The sequence below is a fragment of the Symphalangus syndactylus genome, chromosome 10, assembly GCF_028878055.3.
Source record: "Symphalangus syndactylus isolate Jambi chromosome 10, NHGRI_mSymSyn1-v2.1_pri, whole genome shotgun sequence".
Lineage (NCBI taxonomy): Eukaryota > Metazoa > Chordata > Mammalia > Primates > Hylobatidae > Symphalangus > Symphalangus syndactylus.
Genome location: NC_072432.2, coordinates 110865064 through 110891634, shown reverse-complemented (window position 1 = coordinate 110891634; position 26571 = coordinate 110865064). Strand labels below are relative to the sequence as shown.

General features: G+C 37.3%; 1 protein-coding gene and 1 pseudogene across 35 annotated transcripts in view; both read left to right on the top strand.

Annotated features, from left to right (window-relative positions):
* Positions 1–26571, top strand: part of TBC1D5 (TBC1 domain family member 5) — a 598207-nt gene that overhangs the window by 147084 nt on the left and 424552 nt on the right. For 10 of the 35 annotated variants that reach the window (XM_055295546.2, XM_055295539.2, XM_063611376.1 and 7 more), the window contains one exon: positions 19144–19209. The exons of 19 other annotated variants lie outside the window; for them this stretch is intronic. The gene's annotated coding sequence lies outside the window, so the exon portion shown is untranslated. Of the gene's footprint in view, positions 1–19143; positions 19279–26571 lie in introns of all 35 variants that reach the window. 6 more of the 35 variants (XM_063611395.1, XM_063611377.1, XM_063611386.1 and 3 more) reach the window with 1 other exon arrangement.
* LOC129491658 (uncharacterized) lies at positions 4248–12710 on the top strand (annotated as a pseudogene).

Sequence of the window (26571 nt, the reverse complement as noted above, 5' to 3'; positions counted from 1 at the left end):
CTCAGACTCTTGACACTACGCATGCCATCCTACTTTTTAGTGGAAAGGGCTTGGGGTGTGGGTTCAGGGAGCCTTAAATTGGAAGTATGACTTTTATCACTTACTTGCTTTTCTAACGACTTTACACTTCCCTAACTTCAGTGTCCTCATCTGAAAAATGGGCTTGGTAATTCTTACATTTTAAGATTACTGTGAAGATTGATGACCTAAAGCATATTTTTAGAATGCTTAGTATAGCTCTGTCCCAGAGTAGGCATTTCAGTAAATGGTAACTCTTATTCAGCATTTAAGATAAAACATAAAATGCAAATATGCTCCATGGAGTTAACCAATTTTAGGCTAAATGAGTTTGCCAGACTGTAAAATATCATATGCTTCTTTGTTGTGGTATGATAGCTAGAAACTAGGAAGTTATTGGATGTGTGAAGAGATTTTCCTTTGGGAAGAGAATGTGGGCCTCCATTTTTTTTTAAACTACCCATATCTTGACAAATTCTAAATTTATTTCTAACCTAGTGTATTCGGGTTCTCTAGAGGGACAGAACTAATGGAATAAATATATATATAAAGGGGAGTTTTTTAAGTGTTAACTGAAATGATCACAAGGTCCCATGATAGGCCGCTTGCAGGCTGAGGAGCAAGAAGAGCTAGTTTGAGCTCTAAAACCAAGAACTTGGAGTCCGATGTTCAAGGGCAAGAAGCATCTAGCACGAGAGAAAGATGTAGGCTGGGAGGCTAGGCCAGTCTCTCTTTTCACACTTTTTTGCCTGCTTATATTCTAGCTGTGCTGGCAGCTGATATGTGCCCACCCAGATTAAGGGTGAGTCTGCCTTTCCCAGCCCACTGCCTCAAATGGTGATCTCCTTTGACAGCACCCTTGCAGACACACCGAGTATCAATACTTTGTATCCTTCATTTCAATCAAGTGGACACTCCGTATGAACCATCACACTTCCACCCCTTGTCAATTTGAACCCATTCGCATATCCTGAGATCATACATAATCCTTAAATAAAGATAATAATAAGGTCATAATTACACCTAACATAATACAGCTATCCTTTGTACAATCGGAAATGCACCAATCCCCAACCCAAATACTATTTCGTACAGTTAACAATACTTAAATGCTGATATGAAGTCGGTAAATCTTATGTCATGTGATAAAGGAGAAAGGAAATGAAGGCATTTTCTTAGTACAAGTGTGTACATGCACAAACATGTTTCTAACAAAAGAAGGAGGAAATATTCATGACAGTTACAGTCCATGTTTCTACAGCTGGTCACTGTAGCTGGTATTGATTCTGTAGCTGGTATTGACGACTACCTTTTACTACTACCTATTCTGTATTCCCTTTGCCTTCAGCAAGCACCTCAACAGGTTGTGGTTTTTTTCCTGGTGGAGTGACCCAGACCTTCATTTCTGAGGGTTCTGGACCGTTTGTAGTCCTGCCTGGATTGAGCTGTTTCCCACTGACCTTAATCACAAGGCATGGTAATACTAAGAGACGCCCTAATGGATTTCCTGTATTCCGTGCACACTCTTCCTTTCCTCTATTATGGAGTAGTAGACTGATTTCATCTTGATATTCCAGGTCATTCACTCCAGCCAACACTATAACTCCTTTTTTAGCCTGTTGGCTTAAAGGTAGGAGGTGCCCAAAGTGTCCAGGTGGCAATCTTAACTTCCAGTTTAATGGAATCATTGTTGTGTCTCCTGGTGCCATCGTTACTACCTCTGGAACTATGATTTCTAGGCCAGCAGAACATAACGTCATGGGAACAGGAAGCAAAAATTTTGCTAGTGGATCACTAGGAGTGATTGGTGAGTGGTGCCACTTCCACTTCCACCCTTTGATTCCTAGACCGGTGAATCATGGCTATGGGAGAAACAGTACCATATATTAGATGCTTATTCAGAGCATACACAGCCTTCTGGAGAACTTTGCACAAGCCCTGCAAAGTGTTGTCACCTAGTTGGCGTTGTAATTGTGACTTCAAAAGGCCATTCCACTGTTCTATCAATCCAGCTGCTTTAGGATGATGGGGAACATGGGAAGACCAGTGAATTCCATGAGCATAAGCCCACCACTGCACTTCTTTAGCTATAAAATGAGTGCCTTGGTCAGAGGGTGCTGTGTGGCATACCATGACAGTGGATAAGGCATTCCATGAGTACGTGGGTGCTAGTCTTGGCAGAAGCATTGCGTGCAGGATAGGCAAACCCATATGCGGAGTAAGTGTCTGTTCCAGTGAGGAAAAACCTCTGCCCTTTCCATGGTGGAACAGGTCCAGTATAATCAACCTGTCACCAGGTAGCTGGCTGATCACCCTGAGAAATGGTGCCATATCGAGGGCTCAGTGTTGGTCTCTGCTGCTGGCAAATTGGGCACTCAGCAGTGGCTGTAGCCAGGTCAGCCTTGGTGAGTGGAAGTCCATGTTGTTGAGCCCGTGTGTAACCTCCATCCCTGCCACCATGACCACTTTGTTCATGGGCCCATTGAGTGATGACAGGGGCAGCTGGGGAAAGAGGCTGAGTGTTGTCCACAGAAAGGGTCATCTTAGCCACTTGATTATTAAAATCCTCCTCTGCTGGGGTCACCTAGTCTTCTATTCCTCTGTCAGCTGATCATAGGGAACTCCCCATTAGGTCATCAGTGCAAACTGAGGGAGAGAAGGCAGGGTGGCAGGATCGGAGAATGTGGGCATTTGAGCCAATTCCTCATGTAACTTACTTGTGCCTTCAGGACCTACTCGAGTCCGATCATGTATATACCACTTGGATTTGATGATATAATGCTGCTGTGCACGACCCACTTTATGGCTAGATGAGTCAGAAAGCACCCAGTTCACAGTAGGCCGTTCAGGTAGCATGGTGACTTGATGACCCATAGTCAAACATTCGGTTTCCACCAAAGCCTAGTAACAGGCCAAAAGCTGTCTCTCAAAAGGAGAGTAGTTATCTACAGAAGATGGCAGGGCCTTGCTCCAAAATCCTAGAGGCCTCCACTGTGATTCACCTGTGGGAGCCTGCTAAAGGCTCCAAACAGCATCGCTATCTGCCACTGACACCTCAAGGACCATTGGATCTGCTGGGTCATATGGCCCAAGTGGCAGAGCAGCTTGCACAGCAGCCCGGACTTGTTGCAGAGCCTTCTCCTGTGCTGGACCCCATTCAAAACTGGCAGCCTTTCAGGTCACTTGACCAATGAGCTGGAGTAACAAACCCAGATGAGGAATGTATTGCCTCCAAAATCCAAATAGGCCCACTAGGTGTTGTGCCTCTTTCTTGTTTATAGGAGGTGCCAAATGCAACTTGTCCTTCACCTTAGAAGGAATAAGCCTTTGGATCTCCACAGGCCCCACTTCATTGGACCCCTAGAAATTTTACTGAAGTAGAAAGTCCCTGAATTTTAATCACATTTACTTCCTATCCTCTGACACACAAATGTCTCACCAATAAGTCCAGTGTGTTTGCTACTTCTTTCTCACTGGATCCAGTGAGCATAATGTCATTAATGTAATGGACCAGTATGATATCTTATGGAAGCAAAAAGCCGTCGAAATCTCTCTGAATAAGATTATGACACAAAGCCGGAGAGTTGATATACCCCTGAGTATATCAGGACAGTAAAGGTATATTGCTGGCCTTGCCAGCTGAAGGTAAATTGCTTCTGGTGGGCCTTGTGAACAGGAATGGAGAAAAAGGCATTTGCCAAGTCAATGGCTGCATACCACATACCAGGAGATGTGTTAATTTGCTCAAGCAATGAAACAACATCTGGTACAGCAGCTGCATCTGGAGCCACTACTTGGTTAAGCTTACGATAATCTACTGTCATTCTCCAAGATCTATTTGTCTTCTGCATAGGCCAAATGGGAGAGTTGAATGGGGATGTGGTGGGAATCACCACCCCTGTGTCTTTGAAGTCCTTGGTGATGGCAGTAATCTCTGCAATCCCTCCAAGGATTCGATATTATTTTTGTTTACCATTTTTCTAGGTAGAGGAAGCTCTAATGGCTTCCATTCGGCCTTTCCCACCGTAATAGCCCTCACTATACCAGTCAGCTAATGTGGGGGTTCAGCCAGCTGCTAAGTTTGCCTATGCCAATTATGCATTCTGGCACTGGGGAAATGACCACAGGCTGAGTCAGGGGACCCACTGGACCCACTGTAGGTCAGACATGAGCTAAAACTCCAATAATTACTTGACCTCCATAAGCCCCTACTTTAACTGGAGGACACAATGAAGTTTTGGGTCCATGGAATCAACGTGAGCTCAGAGCCAGTGTCCAGTAGTCCCCCGAAATGTCTGATCATTTCTCTTTCCCCAGCGCACAGTTACCCTGGTAAAAGGCTGGAGGTCTCCTTGGGGAAGGATTTGAGAAAGATTCACTGCATAAATTTTCGTTAATATAGTGGGGTCCTTCCTCAAAGGGATCTGGCCTCGCCTTCATTCAAGAGTTTCTGGGTCTGTAAACTATCTCAAGCCTGGAAATTAATTGAGGGGCCATGATTCTCTGGGATTTTTTTTTTTTTTTTTTTTGACCCTTGCTTTGTCGCCCAGGCTGGAGTACAGTGGCGCAATCTCGGCTCACTGCAAGCTCTGCCTCCTGGGTTCACGCCATTCTCCTGCCTCAACCTCCCGAGTAGCTGGAACTACAGGTGCCCACCACCACACCTGGCTAATTTTTTGTATTTTTAGCAGAGACGGAGTTTCACCATGTTAGCCAGGATGGCTCAATCTCCTGACCTCGTGATCCGCCTGTCTCAGCCTTCCAAAGTGATGGGATTACAGATGTGAGCCACTGTGCCTGGCCCGATTCTCTGTTTTTATGATTCAAATTAGTCTTTTGCCCATTTGACCTAGAAGTTTTCTGCTTGTATAAATTAAGTAGGAATGCAGTAGGCTTCCTATCAGTTTCGCTTCTAGGAACACCATGATTAATTAGTCAGTGCTAAAGCTCTACGTAATCAGACTATTCTGATTGCTGCTTTGCCACTGCTGTCTATTATGGTAGCTATGCCCACCTTGCCTTTGATGGTTGTGTGTCACCACTTGGCCCCTGCCACCTCGGGACCCAACTGTTCCCATCGTATTTAAATATTTGTAGTTGAGTGACTGCAGTTCCCACTGTTAGATCTGACTTATAGAGAAGAGCAATTATAGGGCTCTTGAAAGATGCAGGTGCTGCCCTCACAAATCTGTTTTGCAAGGCATTTGTCAAGGGTTTATCTTCTGGACCCTCCCAGTTGGGATGAGTAGATCTAAAGTGACTAATCCATTCCACCATTCCAATCTTCCTAAGCCTTTGGATTCCTTCCTCTACATTAAACCAAGGGAGATCAGGTATTTCCAGTTTGCTCATAGTGTGCCATCTTTTAATGCATATTTCAGCCAACCAAGCAAATAAACCACTAGAACCTTGTTAAACTCCTCTAGCTGCAACACTAAATGCAGAGTCCCTACTTAGTGGGCCCAAATCAATAAATTCAGCCTGATCTAACTCTGTGTTCTTTCCACCATTATCCTACACCCTTAATGTGCATTTCCATGCCTGTTCTTCAGATTTCTGTTTATATAAACTGGAAAACTCAAACAGTTCTTTTTGAGTGTAGCATACTTCCTCATGGGTCACACTGTCAACCTCACCTCTGGGGCCCACTGGGACTTTAGTCTAGTTATAGGTTTAGAAACAAACAGGAGTGTTGTGGGGGGAATGGGTGCTGGACCTTTGCACTTGCTGCGCCCCATACTGGAATACTTCCCATACCTTTCAGATCCCATTTCAAACTGATCTCAGGGCTATATCACATCTCCTTTTATAAAATCTTATGGCTCCTTCTCCCCATATTTTAAAATAGCATTTATCAGTTTGCAGGTAGGTATTCACATGGTTATTGGATGCTGTCTGTCTCCCCAAGTAAAATATAGTTCTATGAGGGCAGAGACAATTTCAGTGCTTACAAAGGTTTAGAATGGCCCTGACAGTAGACAACAAATATTAAATGACTGAAATGCCTAATGGGGCAATTAAAATACAAAGTGATTAATTCTAAAATGTATTAGTCTGTTTTCACACTGCTGATAAAGACATACCCAATGTCTTTATCAGCAGACTGGACAATTTACAAAAAACGAGATTTATTGGAGTTCCATGTGGCTGGGGAGGCCTCACAATCATGGTGGAAGATGAAAGGCATGTCTCACAGGGCAGCAGACAAGAGACAAGATCTTGTGCAGGGAGACTTTCATTTTAAAACCATCAGATCTTGTGAGACTTAATCACTATCACAAGAACAGCACGGGAAAGACCTGCCCTCATGATTCAGTTACCTCCCACTAGGTCCCTCACACAGCACATGGGAATTCAAGATGAGATTTGGGTGGGGACACAGCCAAACCATATCATAAAGTGTGCTAGTATATATGAGATCACAGTGTTGGCGTGTTAAGCATTGTTATTTGAGAATACTTAAGTTGTTGTAGCATTGGTTTGATAAGCTGTTGAAGCCAGGAGCTTGAGACCAGCTTGAGCAACCAAGTGAGACCCCCATGTCTACAAAAAGAATAAAAGCCTAAGTAGTATTTTGAATTACCCACTACAGCTTAAAATCTTCTCAGAACTTCATTGTATTGTACTTGAATGAACTTTACAATAAAAACTTTCCCCTTTTGTTGAATCTGCACAGTATTTGAAGTTTATAATCCAAAAGGCTATCACTGGTTATATACAAATTTATGTTTACTATGTGGCATATGTTTGTTTATTTTAGTTGTCTAAGGCATAAAACCTGTAAAATTTTACCAACCTTGTTGAGACAAGAAATCATGGATATTTTAGTAGGTTTCTTCTTACGGAAGTTAGAAAGAAATCAAGAAGGTTTAAGTAATATTGAGATTATGCTTTTGTGTTGACTTTTAATATTTGGGCCTTTATTTACTGCTAGTCTGACTATTGTTGGCAGATTGAAGTGTATTTGTGAAAACTCCTAAGACTTTAGTATTTTATTGAAAATTGGTTTCATGCTGTTGTTTATGTTTTAAAATTAGTACTCTCAATAAGATTTTGGTTTTCATCTATCCTGAATTCTCCCTAGGAGTGCACAACTTCAAAAAAAGAGGCACAGTCAGCAGAAAAAAGAGGTGGTCTGAGCATTTGTGCATTAAATATGCATGTTAATTAGGAAAAAAATTAGGGAAATATGAAAACAGATGTTACATAAATTATTGCAGTCCCAGGGCAGCAGTAACTTATACACTGACAATAATTTTTATATGTGCATGTGTATATCTATTTCTAGATTTCTCAATATTTATGTAATTCCTAAGAGAATAACTAGAAAAAGAACTGGTATATCCTTTCAGTGACACTATGGTAAACATTCCGTCTGCATATGGATTTCTGAGAAAGTTTAGTTGTTTCATATAGTCTTACTGTAGAGATTTTTTTTGTGTTTCCTAATTCTGCCCATAGTGTTCTCTTTTTTTTTCTCCTTTCTTGGTTTCTCTGATGGTATGTCAATTTGTTCTTTTATTGGCTATATCCTGTCACAGCAAGAAGGTTAATTAACGATGTTGGCAGTGTAAGAAATTGAAAATTGGCCTAAAATAAAAAATTGGTCTAAAGTATGTATTTAGAAATAAAACACATTACAACTACTCAGGACACTGATTGTAGTGTTACTTTTTCTTCTTGTTACCATTACACTTTCTGAAGAAATAGCCATCATTCTCTGAATAGTAGTGACATAGTACTGTGACAATATATATTGGTACTTAAATACAGATTTCATCAAATACACGTATGTTGGAGTAGTTGAAAGCTATTTGAATTATCTTTTATGCTAAACAGGCATCCAAAGAGAATAAAAATGGTCTGTATTTTTACAAAAGAAAGATGAGAAATAGTCATGCTTTGTTTTAGTGGTATAGCAATTTTTAGTTCAGCCATACATGAAACAATGTGAATATAGCACTGTGCAAGGAGCAGCTGATGATATTTAGATATTTTCCATATGTGTAATATAATTTAGAAAAGTATTGTTTGTTACTTTTCAAATTAGATTGAAAGTTAAAATAAGAAAATGCGGCATCACAATGTAATGCATAATTCTCTTCACCAAACCGACACACAAATAAAACATGAATTGTATTCAATAAAATGGGTATATCTAAATGGACAAAAAACCATTTCTGGAAATCCTGTTTCCAGAAGAGTGACTTTTGTTACTCTATTTTGGTAGCATGTGATACAAAAATGTGTTCGAAATAATTTATATTGAATCTCAGTAAATTTCAGTTGGAATCTGTTGTCATGTTTTTCAGTTTCATGTTATTGATTATGTTTTACATTATATTAGCTAACTGCTGCTATCTTTTTATATGTGTGCTAAGCCACCAGTAAGCTCTTAACAGGTTGTTGAAGCTTAAGAACTAATAGAGAATGAAATCTAGAGTAAGTTGATAATATGTTTAGTAATTTTTTATTATTAACAGGTTCTTTACTTAAATTAGATAGCCTAGTTAAGAAATTTAGTTGTTATTCTTACAGATTTTATGTAAATGTATATATGTATGATTATTTATGGAGGTGCATTACTAAAGATGAAAAAAAATTTTCTTTAGAAAAAGGTTGTGAAAATTAATTTTAACACCTAAATAATATTCACTTGTCATCACTGATGCATCTGTATTCTAATTTTACATTTTATTAATGCTTTAGAATCCATTTTCAATGGATTTTTTTCACATTTGTTTTCAAATGTCAAATTTCCATTTTTTATATTATGTGATTTTAAAATGTGATATTATTTTACTATGTGTTAGAATAGTATGTTCCTCATTTCAACACTTTTATGTCATTTCATTGCAAAGTTAAATGAAGTAAGAGGTGATTGTTTTATAGTGAAGCCTGTTGTTTTTGTATTATATATGTAAAATGCCATTTAGTTTTGGTATTATAAAATGCCTCCCTTTCTTCCAGGAGTTAAAATAGGTGAAGGAAAGAGTGATTAATGAGTAGGCTAACATTTGTCCTCTAAGAACTTAAAATATTTTGATAGGGATTCTTTTTAGCCTGCTTTTTGTATTGTTTGATATGATATGATTTTGTATTGTTTGATTTGATTTAGGGTTTCTCCTGGGATAGGAGCATTTGCAGCTATTTTATTTATTTATTTTTCTAGGGAGACGCTGTTTTTCCAGCTTGTCTCTGTTTCTTGATTCCTCTTCAATTTCTGTTTGCAAACCAAAACTTGTGTTTGGACAACTCTATTGTACTGAGCCTAAGTCATTTTTGATCTATAACAAGAACATGCATTTTCACATGTCAACCGGATTTGTGGACCAGTAAAGTTCTCCCCCAAGATAAGCATATATTTATTCAAAATATACATTTTAAGATAGAATACTCTCAATACCCTTACCATAGTAATGTGTTCCATAGATTTTTGTACCAAAAAAATGTATGTGTGTTTGTGTACTTCTGCCAAATTTAGATTGAAGACTCCTTCAGGGAATAGTGTTAGCCAACCAACACAGTTACTCAGTTTCCTGATCTGTTTCTGTCCTACCTCCTGCTTTTAGTCACCAGTTTCCATTCTTTCCCCTTTGTCCATTGTTTTTCTTTGCAGTTAGCTGAGTCTTCAGGGTGTCTTTTAAAAATGTTTTCCCACCAGCAGACTTTAGCATTTTCCTTGGGGAATACTTTTTGTATCCATAGGTCTTTTATTTTCTTTTCTCCACTCCCCACTCCCCCACCATTTCTTAAAGAAGTAGGAAATTAGAATGATTGAACTTAGAGCTGGAGGTATATCAGACAGATAACATTCACAATTTTTTTCCTTATTACAACCCGTAGTAAGGAATAAAATGTACATTTATGAGCCGAGTCCTACAGGTATAAATGAAACTGAAACAAAAATTTAATTCTTACTACAACTACCTGGGATGTGCTGTACGCTATATTATATTCTTTGTATATTTTATTTAATGCTTCCTGGTATGTGTCACTTATGCAGTTTCAGAAACCCAGGTTTAGATCACTTTAATGTTTGCTCATCACTGATTTGTTGGGAGAGTAAAATAAATGAGACCGTTTCTTTTCTGCCTCAGTGAAGCTGCCTTTTCTTTTGTCTCTTCTGTGCTTCTCATTTCTTTCCCCATTGAATATAAGCTATCAAATGACTTAGTGAGAGAACTGGGTAACTGCTGGGAAACACCACAGTCCTTACTGGGTTCTTTTGTAGTAAGAACATAAGCACTAGTACTGAGATCTCAGAATTTTAAAGGAGAATAAATTTTTGATATAATCATGTCTTTTTAGTAAGGTGTATATTTCTTTATTCTCTTCTTGTTTGTTTTGTCTGTCTAAATTGTATGCGCATCCTGATGCCCTCAAATCATTCTTGGTTTGAAACATGTTTAACTTTTTACATCCTGAATATCAAGTTAGAATAACCCAGATCCTTTCCCAAAGTGATCTCTTCTAGTACCCATTCCCATTTTATTTAACATTTGTATCTTTTTAATAAATTGAAGGCATTTTTTCCTGATGCATAAAAATAATATTTTTTATTAGAAAGTTTGGTAAATATAGAAAAACATAAAGAGGATAAAAATTATCCCTAATCCTGGCTTGGCATGGTGGCTCACACCTGTAATCCCAGCAGTTTGGGAGGCCGAGGTGAACAGATTGCTTGAGCTCAAGAGTTGGAGACCAGCCTGGGCAACATAGCAAATCCCCGTCTCTGTCGAAAAAATAAATGTTGACCAGGCGCAGTGGCTCACGCCTGTAATCCCAGCACTTTGGGAGGCTGAGGCACGTGAAATACGAGGTCAGGAGGTCGAGACCAGCCTGGCCAACATGGCGAAACCCTGTCTCTACTAAAAATACAAAAAACTAGCCGGGCATCATGTCAGGCACCTGTAATCCCAGCTACTCATGAGGCTGAGGCAGGAGAATCTCTTGAACCCGGGAAGCGAAGGTTGCAGTGAGCTGAGATCGTGCCACTGCACTCCAGCCTTGTGTCGCAAAATAAATAAATACGTAAGTCAACTTAAAAAATTTAAAAAATTATTTTGAATCCTATCATACAGAGATTAACTGATACACCATTTAAAAAATGAAGTTTATTACATTTAATTTTACTTGAATTTAACAGAGGAAATAAAAACCCTGAAATGAAGCTTAAAGAATTATTGAACCTCATATACGTTCCCCCACCCCAAAACCATAAATATTAGTTTCTAAGAGCCTTCCAAAGTTAAATAACATTATGAGCATCTTTGGAAATCTTTACTCTGGAAATAAGAAAATAGAAAGAGTGAACTGAAAGCAGTTCACTCTTTTTTATGTTAAGATAATCTATTGAGGTGGAATTTATATAACACAGAATTCACCATTTTGAAGTGAACAATTCCGTGGCATTGAGTACACTGACAGTGTTGTGCAACCTTCCACCTCTGTCGAGTTCGGAACATTTCCATCATGCCAAAGTAAAGTACCTTACCCATTTAGCAGTTTGTCTTCATTCTGCCTTAGCCCTAGGCTCTGACATCCATCACTCTGCATTCTGTCTCTATGGATTTATGTGTTCTGTATATTTAATATGAATGTAATCATAAAATATGTGACGTTTCTTCATGTGGGTGGCTTCTTTCATTTAACATAATATTTCAAATTTTTATTCATGTTGTAGCACTTATTATTACTTCACTACTTTTCTTGGCTGAATGCTAGTCCATGTGTTTATCCATTTATTTGTTCATATACATTTTGTTTGCTTCTACTTTTTGGTTACTGTGAATAGTGCTGCTCTAAACATGTGTACATGAACCTGTTTGAGTACCTATTCTCCGTTCATACGGGTATGTACCTAGGAGTGGAATTGCTAGGTCATATTGTAATTCTATGTTTAACTTTTTGAGGAACGATCAAACTGTTTTCCATGGCAGTTGCGTCATTTTACATTCCTGTCAGCAGTGTATGAGGGTTCTACTTTCTTTGAGACAGTCTTGCTCTGTTGCCTAGGCTGGAATGCAGTGGTGCAATCTTGGCTCACTGCAGCCACCCTCCCCCAGGTTCAAGCAATTCTCCTGCCTCAGCCCTCTGAGTAGCTGGGACTACAGTTGCATGCCACCATGCCCGGCTAATTCTTTGTATTTTTAGTAGAGATGGGGTTTTTCCATGTTGCCAAGGCTGGTCTTGAACTCCTGAGCTCAGACAGTCTTCCCACCTTGGCTTCCCAAAGTGTTAGGATTACAGGCATGAGCCATCGCATCCAGCCGGGTTCCACTTTCTCTGCATTTTGCTAACACTTACTATTTTCCATTTTTTTTGATTATCAGGATATCTTATGATATCGATAAATGACTTTTAACAAAGTAGAGAAATGATCATATATTTCTTACATATTTAAGTAATTTATTTCTTTTATTTTTTTGAGATTGGGTATCACTCTGTCTCCCAGGCCAGAGTGCAGTGGCATGATCTCAGCCCACTGCAACCTCTGCCTCCTAGGCACGAGCAATGCTCTTACCTCAGCCTCTCAAATAGCTGGGACCTCAAGCGTGAGCCATCATACCTGGCTAATTTTTGTATTTTTTGTAGAGACAGGGTTTTGCCATGTTGCCCAGGCTGGTCTTGAACTCCTGAGCTCAAGTGATCCACCTACCTTGGTCTCTTAAAGTGCTGGGATTATAGGCATAAGCCACCATGACTGGCCTGTATTGTATTTCTTATTTAGCAATTATGTTTCTTATATAGTAATTACATATCATTTCAGGCTATCATTCAGTTCTGTTTTCTCTCCAGAATCACCTGACCAGTGAACATATTTTTCCCAGAATAAAAGATTTCTTACTTTTCTTCATTTGCTCAAAATCTTGCATTTTCTTTCACATTTGTATCATGTTTTGTTTTGTTTTTGTTTTTGTTTTTGCTTTTTGGTATATGTGTAGTTTTTTTAATCAGAGTTTTAAATTGCCATTCTTTTTGTTTAATGCTCATAATAGATTTATGCCTGTATTTTTTTTGATAGCGTACTACCGTTGTACTTTTGGGCTCCTAAATCGTAAAATAACATTTTGGTAAAGTTATTTATACTCTTTTTGAAGACATTTCTCAACCTCAACCTCCTATTTAAATATAAACCAGAGCTTCCTTGTTCTTTTGCTGGCATGTCTTTCGGAGATTTCTTTTCACTATACTACTGAGTTAGCTGTACTCTTTTTTATATCCCATTTTTGTCATCATCCATAGATTCCTTTAACTACAACTTCAGAAAGGCTAAATGGAAGATGAATTTTCTGAGTTGTGTATGTTATAAAAATTTTCTATTTTATTTTCACGGTTGATTGATAATTTAGCTGGGTATATGTTTCTAGTTTAAAGTGATTTTCCTCTGAACTTTGAAAGCTTTGCTTTAATTTTTTCTACTATCCATTATTCCTCCTGAGAAATTTGAAGCCAGTCTTACTCATTGAGAACTGTTTTAGGAGCTATCACACTGAAAACAAAATGGATACAAATCCTTGACTTGATTAAGCTTACATTCCAGGGTGGAGAGGTTGATAAGTAGCAGGAAAAATAAATAAAATATGTAGTACCTTAGATAGTGATTCTGTGAAGGAAAATAAAGCAGCCAGTGGGAGATAGTTTGGAGTACAGGGAGAAGAATGGAAATTTTAAATAGAGTGGTCAAGGAAAGCCTCACCGATAAGGTAACATGTGAGTAAAGACCTGAAGGAGATGAGAGAGTGAGGTGAAGGATCACGAAGTATAAAGGTCCTGAGGCAGGAATATTTATGACGCATTCAGAGAACAGCCTCAAGGTCAGTGTGGCTGCAGCAAAGTGAGTAGAGAGCAGTAGGGAGTAAATAGAGATGTAACTGAGAATCTAGGTCTTTTAAGGACTTATATTTAGATTTCATTTTGAATGAGATGGGGATCCATTAGTGAGTGTCATCATCTGCTTTGTAGTTTAAAAGAAATACCGGCTGCCAGCTTGAGAATAGATTTTAAGAGAGCGAGGGCAGAAGAAGAGAGATCATGTAGAAGATTCGAGGTGAGAGATAATTTTGGTTTGAATAACAGTATTTGCTAATGGATTGGATTTGACTTATGCAAGAAAGAGATGAGTCAAGAATGACTCCAAGAGTGTTTGGCCTGAATAACAGAAAAGATAGAGAGCTTCATTTAATGAATAAGGGGAAAATTATAAAAGGAGTACATTTCTGGGAGAAGATCAGGAGTTTTGTTTTGAATATAAGTTGGAGATGTCTATCTGGTAGAGCGGTCAAGTAGGCAGTTAGACGCATTGGTCCAGAATTCAGTAAAGAGGTCTGAGATGAAAAACCTGCGGAAGTTGTTAATTGTAGATGGTATTTAAAGGTATATATTAGTCCATTTTCATACTGCTACGAAGAAATACTTGAGACTAGGTAATTTATAAAGAAAAAGTGGTTTAATGGACTCACAGTTCGCATGGCCGGGGAGGTCTCACAATCATGGCGGAAGGCAAAGGAGGAGCAAAGACCTGTGTTACATGGCACAGGCAAGAGAGTGCGTGCAGGGGAACTGTCCTTTATGAAACCATGAGATCTCATGAGACTTACTCACTATCACGAGAACAGCATGGGAAAAACCCTCCCCCATGATTCAATTACTTCCCACCAGGTCCCTCCCAGGACACGTGGGGATTATGGGAGGTACAGTTCAGGATGAGATTCGGGTGGGGGCACAGCCAAACCATATCAAGATGTAACATTGATGCAGTAGAGTAAATATAGATAGAGAAGACTTAAAATGCTAGCCTTGGGGCACCTTTAGTAAAGGGGTTAGGAGAAAAAGAGGAATTAGTAGAGGTGGCTAGAGAAGAAAACACAGTGAGGTTTAGAGGAAAACTCATTTGTCTTTCAGAATATCTGAAAGTGATGTAAATGTTTGAAGGAAGAGCGAAAATCTTATTTATAGGTGAAGTTAAAGATGGACAATTCAAGGCAGAGTGGGAGGAGAAACACATGGCAGCTTAAGGGGGAAGTTGGAGTGAAGAGAGGATTTTTTTAAATAGGAGAGAAATAGCATACTAATGGGAGTGCTCCAACAGAGAGGAATGAACTGATGATGCAAAAAAGAGTGGAAAATTGTTAAAGCAGTGTGTACAAGTAGAGAGATCACCTTAAGTAGCAGCATAGATGGTTTATTCTTAATAAGAAGGAAGGCGGAGTATATCGGCACAGATCCATTGTTAAAAAGCATTTGGTTGATCTTTGCACTATCTCCAGGATATATTACATACAAGAAGCATCATGATTACTTGCTTCCCACTTCTTTAGGCTTCTTCTGTAATTCTCCTTTGTGGTTTTTTTCTTTAACAATGTAAATGTGTGGTGGTTCCTAGTTTAGGAATTCTGTGGTTAAATTCTGTTAATGGAATTAAGGCATACAGTGGGCATTTATGAATTATATACCTGTTGATATTTTTTAAAAGTTTCAAGTTTGTAAATATTTCTGTAAAATGCTCCGGAGAACCATCAAACTACAGTTAATAGTAGAAACAGGGCCATCAGAATCCTTTCTTATACTAGGTTGGGGAGTTTATGGTTCAAATTTACTTACCAGAAAATGATAAAGTACTTCATGGCCTGGATTGCTTGAACAAGGGTGAAATTGTAATTGTAAAAAATCTACGGATGCCAAGTGTCTATTGTTCTTTATGATTCATATTTCTCCTGGTCACATCAGCCCAAGAGCACACTTGATAAATATGGGATACAATAATGGCATTAGAATTCTCACATTTTCCTGTTGGTATAATGTGATCTCTGCTGTCTCTCTCAACAGTGTTGCCCTTCTTACCCATTCTTGCTCAAGTTCCCAGCTCTCTATAGTGATACAGTAGTTCCCTCTTATCTGTGGTTTTACTTATGGCAGGTACTCAGCTAACTGGAGAATTACTTTAAAATAATGTATCCTTTATAAGAAGGCTTGCTTTTTAAATTGGATGATGTGAGGAAAATTCTTTTTTTTGGGGGTGCAAATTGTGAATGTTTTTAGGTTTTCACTATATGTGCAGTAGACATAGCTGCCACTTTTGTGATAAACAGCGATAAAAATAGCGAAGTGTAGGAAATACAAAATTTGTTTCACCTTCTCTTCCTCTTACTCATTTTTACAAGGGCTTAATGAACAGTGAAACTGACCAACAGTTTCACCTCCTTTTCCTTGCAGTTCTGGTAGTCTCTTGTGGCACTTAGTACACCTGAAAGAAGTAGCAGGAAGATTGACAAATTGCAAGGGAGAATTATATGAACATATGATCAGACAAATAGAAAATTAACCCATAATAATTGAAAGATGGCTGTATTTCTCATTTACATTCACCTGTGTAAAACACATTTGTCAAATATTTCTATTTTACATAGAAATTTGAAGTTTTTACTTCAGATTATTCCCACTTCAAGAGTATTTGGGTTTGTACTAGTTTGTAGTGTGAACAGCTGACCCATTTAAAGGGAATTAAAAAAAACTTTTTGATTTGTAATGATTTGACAATTATGCCACTAACATTATACTTATTAATGAGACAGAATAAGATTTCAATTCTTAAAAATATGTGCCCCACATTTTATAAGTGGTGTGAACAATAATTTTGCCTCAACTTAAGAATTACTTACTTTATTCAGTATACTAGTAATCACTGGCTGAAGATTCTTTGAAAACCCAAATTATTTGGAATATATTTGAAACCTCTGCTCTTATGTACTTCTGTTCAAAATATTACAGAGTTTTGGATTATTTAGGCTTAGAAGTTTGGAGTTTACAATTTCTGTCTTCTAAAGACTTAGAAATATGTTAGTATTGTTGGAACCAAATAGTTTTACCCACATAATTGCCATTCAGCTTAGCAATGTGGAATAAAACTTACTGAAATGTCATTATTTCCTATGTGAAATATCCATTTAAAATGTTTTTTACCTGATGAGCATGTATTTTAATTCTTAAAGTAGAACAGAGGAAATGAAGTATTTCTATAGCTAGGGGAGATTGTCAGCTCAAGTTCAAGAGTATGATGTTTGACATTAGGCCAAGGATATTTTCTAAGTTTTAAAAAATGTTTATTTTGTAAAATACATGTGCTTTCACTATATCTTATGTGTTAATCTAATTTCCCATTGAAGTCACCGATTAAAGGGAATTCTGTACCAGTAGGGTTCTAAAACCTTGACATTATTTTAATCTGATAACAAATGGGTTTAAGTTCATGTTCTTTCAGTTGTTGGCAACAAATCTAAACCAGTATTTTTTGGATTTATGAGGATAAGTCCTGCTTTGGCAATCTTGTAGATTCCCAAGAGAATAGTTAAACAGTGATTAATCATTGTTTCTTCACTGAGTGTGCAGAAAAGAATGGAAAAGCTGCATTTCACACTTCTGAAGCAATTAATCCCCATGATCTTAGCCAGGTTTGTCTTGTAGATAAGTCGGGATACAAAACGGTACCTAATTTATCAATGTATGCATGCCATAAAGTATAAAACACACAATTTATTTCATATCATTTATAGTCAAATGTAAAAAAGAGTGACTTTGCCATATCCAAGAGTGTTTCCTACATTGCCTTCATATAAACTAAGTACCAGAGATTACAATGGGATTCCTGTTTATTGTGCACATCTGGTGCAGTCACTATGCATTTTCTCATTCACTTGCTGGCATTTTTAGTGATTGTGGCATAAATCACCTTGCTAATCAGAAACATAAGTGACGGGAAGTCATCTCCTTTTTTTGAACAATGGGAAAAAACATATGGCTTCTTAGACAGTACTTGGCTGTTATACTATTTATGTGGCATTATATTCTGTATTTAGAATTTCATATTAACTGCAGTAGTTTGGTTGAAGGCATTGAACATTCAGGGTTTGTGGTCAGAGTATTTGTTTTATACCTCTTTCATAATAAATAAGCAAAAGTAAAATTACATGCCTTGTATTTAGAAATTTTAAAAAATTTAATTCTCAAAGGATAGTGAGTATAACCTTTTATCCTTGGCTTTATGATACTTACCTACCTATTCCTCCCACTTTCATTTTTCTTATTATTGAGTGGCAGGGAAAGATTCGTTTTAAATGTATAAATTTCAAATGAAAATTAATTTGTTCAGATAAGTTTTTAAAAATTTCTAAATACAAAGGTGGGAAGAGTTACTGAGATTAAGATGAGTTGAAGACAGTTTATATTTAAAAATGCTTGTGTGGATGTTTACCTAGATCTGCACTGATACAGTAATTCCAAGTTAAAAGTTAGTTTTTAATTATATCTGTTTCAAAACACTGCACTGATCAGAGTAAATGTTACTGTCTTTAAAGTACTAAAATGTAAATTGATAGCAGTTTGCTTTTGCATTTTTGGTGAATTGCTGTTTATTAGTTGGAATCACTTTTTGCAAACACTACAGCTTAAAGTAAAACTGTAAAACTCAAGAAATTTTTATATTCAGACTTTAAAGACTGCCTTCAGTGTCTGTGATAGCAGGCTTACTGTAGGTGTGGTTCCCTTCCCCGCCTCCGCTTTCAATGGGTTGTAAATATAATAGCCTTTTACTCTTGACTTTATAATACTTACCTACTCATTCCTTACCACCTTCATTTTTCTTATTGTTCAGTAGCAAGAAAAGATTCCCTTTAAATGTGTAAATTCCAAATGAAAATTTCTTCAGAGAAATTTGTGTCTTTTATAGTTTTTTTCCTATATTACATGTGATTATAAATGAGTGGGGTAAATTTTTAACAAATATATCACAGCTTATTTCTCAAAATTTGTGTTATTTCTTTTTAAGTGTTCCCCTTGGGAAGACATACACATAGTCCATCAATCAAAGTACTTTTGGAATGCCTGTTTTTGAAATTTCTGTAGTGAAATTGGTGTCTAACTACTCAAAATGGGTACTTTGAAGGGAGACAAGATTCATTTTGTGAATACACATGCTACTATTTTTCTTAAAAATCAGTCAATCATAATAGCTTGTCTTACACCCTTGTATACCTTATAGATAATCGGGCCCTATGAATAGAAATACAGTTTTGAAAAACTACCTGGATTTTAAATAAATGGCCATATTTATCTATTTTGTTTTAGAAATCTTTTATGATATTGTCTCAAGGACCACCTGCAGCAGGAGCCCACACATTGAATAAATGCAACGTAAGGAGAGGATTTTTTTTTCTGTTGTTGCTTGTTTAAAAAATGGTACTATCCGGATTCTCTATTAAGGTATATTGTGCTGTTTTAAATATTATAGTTATAACTGAATTAAGACCTTCTTTCTAGATTAAAATTATCCAGTGCTTAGAATTGACTGAAATCTGTACTTTACTGCCTCACTTCTTGGCTGTTCTTACTTCCTTCATGCTCTTAAAACCTCCATCACCTCTCACCCCCCCATCGTTTTTCTAAGATTGAGGTGTATTTCTTGTAGAGATCAATTTAAAAGCAATACAATCTTAAACACATGTGTATGTGTTTCCTTTTTCTTCATCAAAATGTAAAAATTCTAGGAGGATTGGATATTAAAATCCAAGAATAGGCAATTTAAGGGATGGCTAAGAGTATCAAAATAAATGAGGAAAAAATAAAGAGTTCTATTCTTAGTAACTGAACATTTTGGAATTTGTCAGTAATGGAACTTTGAGGAAAAATTCCTTGCATAAAGCACTTGATGGGAAAATATATTAACCTAAAATATTTGCATATTCATTATGTTTAAAGCCAGGAATTTAATTTCTAAATGTATATCAAGTTTTGAATGAAATTGAAGTACCAGTGATGTTGATATTCACTGTACATTTAGTTTAAATGTTGCTTATATTTTTAGATAATTTGCATTATTTTCTTTTAGTTCATTCTCTGTCTTATTTACATTCATAGTTTGTTGGTACATATTACCCTCCAAAGTAAATTCTGAACTGAGTACAGACCTTGCAAGAAAAGTTAATGTCCTTTTCTTATGTTCTCATGACATAAAGAATGAATCCTCCCCATCATAGGGATAACATTACTCATAATTCCCAGCCAGACAGGTTATTTCGTGCTGTTCACCTTTTCAGCCATCCCTTTCCTTCCTTGTGTTTATCTGGAAGTGGCTTTTGGAATGCCAGTAGAGGTGATGTGCCTACCAGTGGTGAACCTAGAATGCCTTCTAGCCCCTGAAATGCTATGGGGTAGGTAGTATGACACTGTTGGCCTAATCAAACCAAAATTCAGGTAAAAATGTTATTTGTGAACTTTTTCCAAGAAAGGGAGGCTTGAATTTATAAATGGAAAAGGTATTTTGAATGACATATGTAATTCAGAATTTTAAATTTTTTTTTTTTTTTTTGAGGCAATATTCACTCTGTTGCCCAGACTGGAGTGCATGGTGTAATTAAGGCTCACTGCAGCATCAACCTCCAGGGCTCAAACCATTCTCCCACCTCAGGCCCCACTACAGGTGCACATCACCATGCCCATCTAATTAAAAAAATTTTTTTGTAGAGATGGGGTCTCAGAGTATTGCCTAGGCTAGTCTCAAATCTCCTGGGCTCAAGCAGTCCTCCTGCCTTGGCCTCCCAAAGTGTTGAGATTACAGGCCTGAGCCATTGCACCTGGGATGTTGGAAATTTTTAGTGGAGTGTATTAAGTATGAGAAATATGGAACAAGCAAGGGTGTGTTGTGTTTAAATATTTCTGTCTTTTGTGGTAATGTTTAAGGCTCTTTCTGACTAGCATGTTTTCAGTGTGGTCCCCACTTGTTTTTCCTGTAGTGATTCAGCCTTATCTGGGACATGGAGGCCAGAAGTGAGTTTTTCCTAAGAAAAATCAAGAATAAAGTGGCAAGCCTGGTGACACAGTCTCAGTTGTTAGCAAAGCAGCATTTCTAAATTCAGCCTGGGGTCTGTTTTGTTTTCTGGTCCAGAAATCTTATACTTGTGGAGATAGATGGCTGGGCTATGAGAAAATAAATCCGAAAGAACAGTAGAATCAGGAGAAGTATTATAAGATGTTTAGAGACAAGCAACATGGCCCTTTCACTCTCTGAGAGACCAAGGCAAAGGGATTCTGCCTTCTTTGCCACAGTCCACGAATTAACTGTCATTTTGCAGACTCCGCAGTGCTAACAGTGTTGGGAAGGTGTTGGGGCATCATGGTTGATAGCAGTGCTACTTGGTAAAGCAGTCTTTAGAGCAGAGGGGAGGTTGGATTCAGTGGGAGTGGGGATATATTGAAGAAGCTGCAGTGGTGCCCTGTTGGTGACAGTAGTGACCTATTATAATCAACAGTACAAAGCAGAGAGGGCAACAGATTCCTCAACGGGGGAACAGATGAGGCCCTCCCAAGCTTAATTTGGAGGCAATGGAAGCAGCAGACCTTAAATACCACAGAGAGAGGCACAAGGATAGATGTGCCATGGTAGGTGAGTGTTAGCTGATTGGTCTTTTTCAGGAACATGTGAGATATTTCAGGATGATTCCCAGAAAAGTTCTGGGAGTACAGCTTAGAGAGGCCTTTCATTCTGCATTAAAGATAGAGGTGAGAATGACCAAGCAGAAATTGCATTTATTTTGTAAAGTAATTTACAAATTTATTGAGATACTAAAGGTCTCTCTTTTCCCCTTCCTTTTTAAACTTCTTTCCATGAAGTACTTTTTACATACTGTGGCAGTGTTCTGGCTGCTGGATCAACAGAGTTAAAATATGATTCTTTCCAATAGGAGCTTGTAGTTTGTAGAGAAAAGAGTGGTAGTTAAAAAATTGACATCTAGTGTGATGAATAATATGATAGATTAATGCATGGGGAACAGTGTACCTAGGAGGAAGGGTTCTTAAACCAGCTTGGAGGTCGGGATGGAGGATAGTTTCAAGGAAACTTCCCTGAGAGTGTGCAGGCTGAATGTATATGAAGAATATTGAAAAAAGACGCTCTAGGCGGAGGGAAATACTGCCTGGGGCAGCCCAGAAATGGCTACAAACCTAAAGTGTATTGAGGAACTCCAAGTATTTTGGGTTTGCAAACTGAGTAAGAATGAGACCTGAGACTATAACTAGAAAGCCTATAGATTTTTGAAGAGTCTTGTGGGTTATATCAAAAATTTGGGCTTTTTTTTTTTTCCTGGAAGAGGAAAGAAGAATGAAAAATAGAAATGGTTTCAAATTGCAATGCTAGGCATTGTGATCTACTGCAGGAATTTAAGCCAAGGAGAGGTGAGATCAGATTTGAATGTTAGAAAGAACACTTATGTGAAATTTAGCAATGAAGATGAGAGGCAAAATTCAAGATTCCAGATACTTTCAAGGAGACTTTACACGGAATTAAGTCAGAGTCAGAGGTAAGGGAGAAGAAGAAACTAAATTGATCATATCTAGCAGTTGATTGCATCTGAGAAGACCAGAAAAGAAAGACTGGCATTTGACCTGCGGGAGAGGTTGGTTGATAATGCCATCCCTACAAGAGAATACAAGAGGAGCAGTTTGAAAGGGGAGAGGATGACTTCTGTTTGGACATCTTATTGATTAAAGATAGGAGATGGTTGAATGTATGGATCTCTCAAGGCCAGGAGATGAGTTACTGTAAGAGATATGTACATGGAATCACTAACATAAACACTGGCATGAACTTACTTAAAAATTATTTGCTAAGCATTTCCCAAGCATTGTGTTTGGCATTGATAGAACAAAGATGAATACATGTATTTGATGGATATCTAAAGTTGCCCAGGGATTATAGGTAGAGAAAAGGAGAAGTCCTTGGATAAATTGACTACTATCAAGCCAAGTGATGAGAAAAGAGAAACTTGTCCAAGAGATGAAAGAAGGAAACAGTGAATAATGATATGCCTGAATGCAGAGCTGGAGACAGCAGCACGACAGTGTGATGAATAGAGGGGTCAGGAGTAAAGTGCCAAAAGTGGTCGTCGAATTTGACATCTCTACGTAATGTGCGTTGGTAAGCAATTGGAGTGGAGTGGTTTGAAGCAAAAATCAGCCCACAGGATAGTTGATATATAAATGGGACATGAAGCATTATAGACTATCAGTGAAAGGTATTATGTTACTATTATCTGAAGAGCTGACTGTCAGAGGGAGACACAGAGCAGCAGAGGTTTGTTGTTCTTGATTTAGGAGAGACTTCAAAGTGTTTATGTATTGGTGAAAAAGGCCCAGAAGGGAGAGAGACAGAGGTTGATGTTATAGGAGAGAAAGTAAGTTAGAATGGTTAAATTTGGAGCAATGTATATGAAAAGATGGAAAAGATTTGGACTTACTAGTGGAGGTATTAGTTTGTACAAGAGGAGGGCTCTTTTTTTTTTTTAACTGAGAATGCAAGAAATATGAAAAGTGTGGATTTGACATGACAATTCAGATCTCCCAGGAGGCAGATGCCAATATGGAATTAGAAGTTTAAGAGATTTCTTGGGGGGAAATCTTAGGAGGGTGAGAGAGAGAGAGCAGGAATAAGCAGGGAAAGCCTTCAGACTCATGTAGGTTCAACACCTATGATAAGAGAGGAGTAAGGAAGATAGATTGGAGAGGAGGAACCTCAGATTGCAATGCTGTTTTCAAAAAGTCCCAGCTGAGACAATGGTGAGGGGATAATGCAGTAGACAGAGCAAATTTTGCCTATTAGAGATGCCTTGTCTTGGCAGGAATGGTTTTTCCTGCAGCATCCCTGTCATTGTCTGGGAGCTGCATGGCCTTGTAAGATGTATGGAGAGAGTATGGCTTTGGCTTAAACACTACAGTGAATCCTGAAAGTGTGAAAGCTGGATATTGTCAGCTGACTATAATTCCTCATAGCATTTTGTCTCTTGAGTAGTACATCTCCTTGGCTGCCACAGTGGATGTAGGTGTTTTAGTTGGGTGAAAGGATCAAAGATAGAAGGAATTCCTGTTGGTCCATTATTTCCTCTGCCTTCAGGAAATTAGGTGTAGAGTAAGAGAAGGTGTGTGAGAATGTGAGTGTTGGAAGGTTTTCAGGACTTGATTAACACAGAGAAAGAGAGAGCAATGGACTGGTGAGATACTAGTTGAAATAGTAGCTCACAGAGTCTAAGATTGATAAAGGAAATGAAAGAAGAAGGAGAATAAGAGATTTAAATTAAATGAAGTCAAAGAACTCGATTTTTCAATGCGCTTGAGAGTATTTGTACTGAGAGTTCAGGAATAAGAGAACTTAAGGATAGAGAGAATTGTGATGATAAAGTGGTATATTAGTTTAAGATTAATAGCTGAGCTGCACAAAATAGTGGTATTTTGAAATCCCATCATGTGAATTGAGAATAAAATGTTAGCAGCACAAAATGACAATTATAGGTATGCATCATAGAATCACAGCCATAAATACCATGAAAAAATACAAAGGTATTGTAGTTGCTTAGTTTTTGTAGTGTAACTTTTCTGTAAAGTTAAGTTTCAGAGTCACTTGTAATAATCAAGTTTCTTGATTGACTAAATCTATTCATTGTCAGGGAATGCAAACTTTTTCCTAGGACTTTGTTTTTTTATGTGTTATTTTTCTCAATTTCTCTTATAGCCTCAGACAATATTTTAGTGCCTTTGTATTTCTCAACTCTTTTGAGTCAAGCATGTTGCCCTCTCCTAAAGGATCTGTTTGTGCCTCTAAAAGTCACCTGATAGAAACATTAGAGAAGTGAAAAACCTCGAAAACCTGTATATCCAAACATAACTTTAACTGATTAAGGAAATGTAGCAGTATTAAATGCATGTACACAACTTTTCTGCAGTTCTCTCTTTGTAGAGGGGACTTAGAGGTTGCAACAATAACTCTAATAATTACAGTAATATAGTAAGATGGAATGGTGGAAGGATGAACAAATACATCGACATTGTGATACTGCAGTACAATAAAATGTAATTGAAGATTCTAGATGATAGACATATGAGTGTGCAATGTAATTTTTTTCACCTTTTCTGTATATTTGAAAATATAATAAAATACTGAAAAGGTAGAATAACATCTGCAACGTTGAAATGCATTAAAAATAGGATGGTCTAGTAGATGTAGATAGGTAAGTGATACAGTACATACAGTAAAATGTCAGTTGTAGAATCTAGGTAGTGGGTATGTGAATATTCACTGTAACATTCTTGTAACTTTTCTGAAAGTTTGAAAATTTTCAGAATAAAATGTTGTAGAAAATAGTGTTATAAACAGGTTTTCTAGTTAGAGATCTGAGTTAATAGTTGTGTGACATTAGGCAAGTTGCTTAATCTGTGAGCCATGGTTTCCTCATCTGTGAAGTGGGAATAATGCCTAGTTTGTAAATTGGTAAATTTTTTTTTTTTTTTTTTCTGAGACGGAGTCTTGCTGTCGCCCAGGCTGGAGTGCAGTGGTGCGCTCTAGGCTCACTGCAGGCTCCACCCCCGGGGTTCACGCCATTCTCCTGCCTCAGCCTCCCTGGTAGCTGGGACTGTAAATTGTTTTGAGTGTTAGGGGAAAAAAAAAATCTGTCAAGCTGCTGGCAAATGATAGGCATTTGATAATGCTTGTGATAATACTGAAACCATACACTTCAAATTTATATATTGTATCTTGGTTCTTGCTTACTATTTTTAAAATTTCTGGATGTATGGGCCAGTTAACTTACTGGATGGAACTTGGGGTAAGGTAAGATCAAGGCCTCCACTTTCAGAGTCTGTATGTTTCATACTGGCTAGGTCTCTGAGACTCACAGTTTGAGCTCTACTAATGGAAAGTTGAGACCATTCTCATACCAATGGTGGAACTTCTGACTTTCTAGTACCTGTAAAAAACACTTTTGATGTACGTTTTAAAATATTTTCATTTTGTAAATTGCTCATAAGTTCTCCAAAGTGAAGAGACTGTATATATGTCTTAATTGATAATTTGATTTGAATATATGTATACCATATGTCACTGCTAGCTTTTTTGATGCATTAAGGTTTAGAATATATAGTAGATGAAAATTATATTTATTGCTAACTAAACATATTTATAACGTATATTTATATATTTACAAATATATAAATATATATTGCTTAATAATCAGTAGTACTTTCTCTGTCAATGATGTTTTTCTTTTTTCCTAACAAAAGCCAGTTATCCTTTGGTTCCTTTTTAAGAAATAAAGTTGGATTTCTGGTTTGAGCTTCAGGCTTAAGTGCATTTATAATATACAGTCCTCTTGTTTTTTTATTTGCTCTGTTTCATATGCAGGGTGGATAAAAATTACTGAACTTTTTATATTTATGTAAATTTATTTAAAATTAAATTCAAATTTACTACCATATGCCTCATGGGCTAAACATAATATAGACTATTATAATCATTTATATAAATTGGTTTTAAAAACCAGTTCAATATGTTGAATCAATATGTCATGAATTTCATATCTATATAGTTGTCATCCTAGTAAATTCTATGACATGTACTTTTACAGCATACAGATTTTAAATAAAATTGAATAGACTTTTCTAGCCTGCATTATGGAGGAACTTCTGTTATCATCCAGTCGACTGATTTAATATTAGAAAAGAACCATGATGCTT